This window comes from Embiotoca jacksoni, unplaced genomic scaffold (assembly GCF_022577435.1).
Source record: "Embiotoca jacksoni isolate LCO1_2020_lvr unplaced genomic scaffold, fEmbJac1.0.p SCAF_62, whole genome shotgun sequence".
Classification (NCBI taxonomy): Eukaryota; Metazoa; Chordata; class Actinopteri; family Embiotocidae; genus Embiotoca; species Embiotoca jacksoni.
This window is the reverse complement of record NW_027185417.1, coordinates 862592-868591: the sequence shown is the minus strand read 5'-3', so window position 1 is coordinate 868591 and position 6000 is coordinate 862592. Positions and strand designations below refer to the sequence as shown.

At 40.8% G+C, this 6000-nt stretch overlaps 1 protein-coding gene across 1 annotated transcript in view; it reads left to right on the top strand.

Moving 5' to 3' along the window:
* The window catches only part of jade2 (jade family PHD finger 2), a 171852-nt gene that overhangs the window by 142441 nt on the left and 23411 nt on the right, over nt 1–6000 (top strand).

Sequence of the window (6000 nt, the reverse complement as noted above, 5' to 3'; positions counted from 1 at the left end):
GGGAAACGTGAGGATGAGAGAGAGGAAGTGTGAAAGGACAGAGGAAAAAGGTGGTGAGAGAGAGGAAAAGACAGTAGGGGAGGAAAAAAAAAAAAAACGTTCTCACGTTGCACTAATGAGCTCAGGTAAGAAATGGGACACGGTGGCTACACACTCACACTCACACACACACACACACACACACACACACACACACACACACACGCTGCAGCTCAGTGCACCTAGAAAGAGGGAAAATTAATCACACACTTCAAAAAGACGAATCCCTCGGTGCTGTTGCACCCTCTAAACAAGGGAGGGAAGGAGGATTTTTTTTTTTGGGGGGGGGGGGGGGGGGGGGGGGGGTGGAGGGAGGGGGGGATTATTGCAGAGATGGAGAAAAAGGCAACAGCAGAATATAAAGACAAAAGAGGAAAAAAAATATATATATATAAAAAATAGCACAGATCTGACAAAAAAACATGTTTAAAAAGGTTTCCACTGCTGATAGTTGGATTTGTGAGGAGATTACAACCTGCAGGGGGAAAGTTTCCACACATTCACGCAGAGCCTCTAGGCGTCCTTGAAAACCCAAAGACGAGTTTTTCCCCCTCCTTTTTGCAAGCTGTCGAACATATAAAAGAACAAAATCAGATTAAGAAAAAAATAGGGGGGGAAAATGGTCCCTGGGAGATCAAGAGGATAAGATGGTGCTCCTGTCATAACAAAACAAAAAAAGAAAGAAAGAAATTACAATTTAGAAAGCTGCGTGAAGAAGCGTTCCCTCTGGGAGATCCCTCAAAGATCCCCTGGCGTTAATGGTCTCTGTAGTTTCAGCAACAGCCATAAATTAAATTGGAAAGAAGGGAGCGACATATCTGGAAGATGTACCTGCACTCTTCTAAAAATCCTCTTTCTTAAAAAAAAAAAAAAAAAAAAAAAAAAAAAAATAGTTTCATAAATTCACACAATACTCAACCAACCTTCACACTTGTACCACACGTCTTTTAAGCCTCAAGGGGCTTTGCAGTCTGTGCAGCGTTTGACACCCACTGTCCTCACGCACTCAAATTGGATAAAGAAAGAATCCCCCCCCCCCCCACCCCACCCCCAAAAGAAACCCTCTAACTGGAAAAAATGGAGGTAAAGAAGGATATCTCTTCGAGGACAGACACGCAATAGAAGTTGGACGCGAAGGCACTGAGACAGGAGGGATGTTAGCTTTGTTTTTGGTGCGCAGATACAGCTGAAGTAAAGAAGCATACAGCATATGGTAGAAGCTGATTTCTTGAAAGAAATCTAGCAGTGGTATCATAGCTGAACCAATCTAGGGGGCGGCTGCAGCTCTGATGGAGTAGTAGAGGTAGAGCAGGTTGTCCACTAATTATAGGATTGGCGGTTCAATCCCTGGTAAGAAAAAAAAAAAAAAAGGTGCTATATAAGTGCAGACCATTTACCAGCTGTGAGTTATAGAAATCGGAGACACTCGAGACGTAATTTTATTTAAAAGGCTTTATTATCTCATGACTATTCAATCATGATTAAAAACGTGCCTTTAAGGTCTTCATTAGGGCAAATACAATATGGTTGCTTTTAGACTTTCTTATACCTGTTGGCCAGTAATCACAAGATCTATATGGACCAATGAGCAGTCACCTTATAAATGGAGGCAGGTAAGGTCACATGACGAGGAAACCATACCCAGCAAAATCTTGCGTAATCTCAGGACAAGAAAGTCCAATACAAAGATTCGTCAAAAGTCGTTAAAGTTTTCAGTACATAGTCAAACCTGCAAAATGGCCAATAACATTTCAAATGTACCAGCTGTGCTCTCTGTATGAAAACGGCCTTTATTTTTAACCACAAAACAAGTGAAAAGTAAAGTAGTTTCACTGACATGTCCAGCTGCAAATACATTGGCATGTAGAATTATGAATATTAAGTTCTTTCAAGCAAATTACTCACTCGAAACTAATTTGTAGCCCAGTACAACTCCCGCTTTAGTTTCAAATTGTTTTGTGCTCCCCTTACCCAGACAATATTTCAGCATGGGCACGGATATTCAACATTTCCCCCTCTCATCTTCCTGATCAGCATGCATGCTGTCCGTTTCCATACCGTCTCTGCGTCTTTTATTCTTCCACTTCACCTTATATTTTATTTCTGAAAAGGCGGCACAGCAGGAAACTTTGTAAAGCCCTTTGAAAACATGAATATCCCAAAAAAGGAAAGTAAGAAAGTTTTTTTAGTCCTCACAACATACGCACAAATGTTTTTTGTTTTTTTTCCTTTTTCGCTTTTCTTTCCTGCTAAACAGCAAGTATGGTACTCTCACTGAACTATACTTTCACACTCTATTCTTCTCTCCCTCCTTTGCACACACACACACACACACACACACACACACACACACACTCACACACTAACACACAGAGTTCGTCTCAGTGTGAAATCTCTCTCTGGTCTCTCTCAGCTCCATCCATGCATGTCCTGCTCCTCCATGCTAAAGTAAGCATGAGGACAGCCTACTGCTGCCTATGACAGCCACACACACACACACACACACACACACACACACACACACACACACACACACACACACACTGTAAGCGTGTACTGTTCTAACCAACACGCACATCATTTTAAAAGGATCTCTATGCTGCAGAATAGCTACAATATAATACTGTAGTTTTAACATAAAACTGGGCATTCTTCATCTCACCGTGGTCATGTTCGTGACAGTTAGCAGTGAGACCATTGTTTGGTCCACCAATTCAGACTGAAATGTCTCTCAACAACTGTTGGATGGACTAAGATGAATGAGTCTGTGAAGATATTCGGCACTACGCCTCGTTTTTAAGACACAGGAGGCTGCATCCACTTTTATATACAGTCGATGGCTCTAACACTTTGGTTTATCACCAAAAACTGCAAAACTACTGGCATTGGCTTGTGTTCGTTGCTAATTAGTCACCACTAGCACTCTAACGCACTAAGCCTAGAGCTCAAAGCGCTGTCGCTGTGTGTAAATACATCCTCAGTGACCTGCTTGCATGGCTTTAGTCTTGTTTACACCTTTTCACAAACAAATACCCACTTTATTTTATTTATTAAAACAAGGATATTTTAACAGGTAATTAAAGTTTCTGCCATTTGTTCCATTTCCTGCGGTAAATTGCAGAGTTTATGGTAAACAGGGTCATCTTGGTGTTGAGGACAGCTGCTTCCGCAGAGAGAGAAGAAAAGAGATACGCATTTGAAAAAGAGCTGTTTGTTATGCTGCACATCAGAATAATGAAAAAAGTTATTTCGGAGGGGGTTTTTTTTCGGTTTTTTTCTAATAAATCCAGCACTTTTTATTGACGGCTAATGACAAACTTGCTGTTTCACCGTACAGTCGCAACAGAGTGATGCACGCATGAACAAATCCAAGTCAACGTTTTCAAACCCCACTATAGCTGTAATGAACCTGCAGCTGCCACCCGCTGTGCTGATGCATGCGGCGTATGTATATTTAAACATGATGCACAGCAGCGGGAGAGTTGGCGAGCCGTGCAGTCAGGACTCCGTGTTTGTGTAAACAGCGGAAGCCTGTTACGACGAGACTTCCCAACAATAAGGGCTTCCCATGTGATGGACTGAGTGACGGAGATCATCACGGTGCTGTGCCATACATGTGAGACTCACTAGAGTGTGACTGCATGTGTCTGCGTTGTTTCCTTACATGCTGTGTGTGCAGTCATGTGTGCAGGCGTTGCATGTGTTTGCGGTTATCTGTTAAAAGTAGAGCTCAGCAGCAATCAGGGCTTTCAGTGGAATCGTGTCATGATTAATAATTATGCCGAATCGGCTATTGTTTTGATAGCGGGTTTAATATTTTAGGTAATTTGTTTTTCGTTTTTTGTTTTTTTAAGCAAAAGCTCCCGCTGGTTGCTAACTGCAGCTTTGATCGTTACTAACTCAATATAGTCGTGTTTTTAACTGTAGGATGAACAAAATGAGCACTAAAAAAACATTCTAGTTTCGCTCAGGAAACTTGGAACCAGAGCTTTACACAATTATTCTGATGTTTTATGGAATAAACAATTAACAGATGCACCTAATTGAATTATTGTTATCTTAAAATTTGAGTTTGACTGACTTGATAGAATTATGTTTATGAAAATCCCATCTAAGCCCCGCACCACTAACTCGGTAAGATAATTTATTTTCTACGCATACCCATCAGAGAAAACTCATTTTTACCAGTGTATTGATTTCTTATCACGTTTCCAATTCCGTATTTAATGTCGGATTATTACATTGGACCGTATTATGCTGTCAGGTGCTCTTATCATATTGTCTGTCATCGTGTGTGCGCATCAGTGTTTGTTGTGTACGCTCGCAGCTGGAGGGAGTGAGTGAAGGCTCCTGGAGCGAGAGGACAGCTCGCAGCAGGGAGGCGCTCTGCAGGGCTGTTACATGACATACAGTGTGTGTGTGTGTGTGTGTGTGTGTGTGTGTGTGTGTGTGTGTGTGTGTGTGTCAGCACGCTCGCAGACCTCGAAGACCAACACACGACTGGTATGTGTGCGTTGTGTGCATACAGTTGTTACGTTGGAGAAACACCTGGATGAAACTAACACCAATGTCATGTTTGCGTCACTGTTTCCATGTCGTCTTGGACAGTTTGATGTTTGACGGGTGCTCTTCTAATTACATCATCTCTTCTTCTGTGGTTTCATGGAACACGAGTTAACAATTATTGCCCCATTGTTTGTTTTGGTTGTTGGCGCCAATCGTTGTCAATATTTGTCTTTGTGTACTTCAGTGATAGGCTTTGTAAGTTATTCATGTCATATCTGCCGGGTGCAATTTATTTACAAAGCCTAAAATGCAAACAGTAATATGATTTTATATATATTTATTTTATTTTATTTTTCTTCTTCATAAGGTTCTTTTGAACCTATTTTAGCCTAATTCTATAATAGTGGCAGAAAATGAGCAGAAAAAGAAAATGAAATCGCAATTATTTGGATGACCATTAATCATCGACTTTAAATTTCATGATTGTGACAGCTCTTCATACAAGAAGGTTTAAGTCTGTTTATGTCATGGGACCAATTAGGTTCTTATGACGGCATTAGGGCTGGCACCATCATGAAATTTAAGCTGATGATTAATTGTTTGGCAGATGAATAACTAGTGATTAATGATTTAACTGATGTTGATCAAAGGATGTAAGTTTTAATATTTGCTCACCAAGGTTATATCTTCCACCTGCTCCGGGTGCGTCTTTGTGTTGTAGGCAACAGGAAAAGTCCCTAAATTATTGATTGCCACTCGTACTTTGGTTTAATAGTGTTATCGGTTACATATTGTTCTCATAAAATGAAAAAACATGTCAAATGAGCGGTGACTCAAAGTTGGGCCTCTGCTTCCCCCTATCACCCACTTATCTCCAGAGGATCTCTCGGTTAGGGCTGTATGAAAATACAAACCATTGCCCAACTTTAATAGACACACAGAGACAACCAAACACACCACAAATAGTCTTTGTTTGAGCTCCGAGGTTAACTGAGGTAATGTTATTCAAGGCCACATAGGTCTTGAATCTGGCAGCCTTACACTCAAACTTTAGCTAGAATACTAAGCAACCTTTACAACAAGCATTAACATGCTTCCCGGGCATCCAGGTTTTATCTGGGTAGAGCAGGAGTGTAAATGTGCTACTGAAGATGAACTATGGCTCGCTCCATCACTAAACCTCATCAGGAGGGGAGTCACATTTGGCCACACTGATAAACACCACAGCAGCTCTCATAATGACATCGTAAAAAAAAAAAAACACGCTGCTACAGCTGCATGGAAATAAAAGGAATAATTTCCAATATAATGTAACTTTTTCCTCGCAAAATGTTTTCTGTCTTTTTGATAAAGTCTTAAAAGAATGGCTTGCAAAATGTACCTATACTGCTTTTACCTTTACCTTCATCCTCTCAGAATTAATTCAGCTGGTTGCTTCTCACTATAAAAATATTT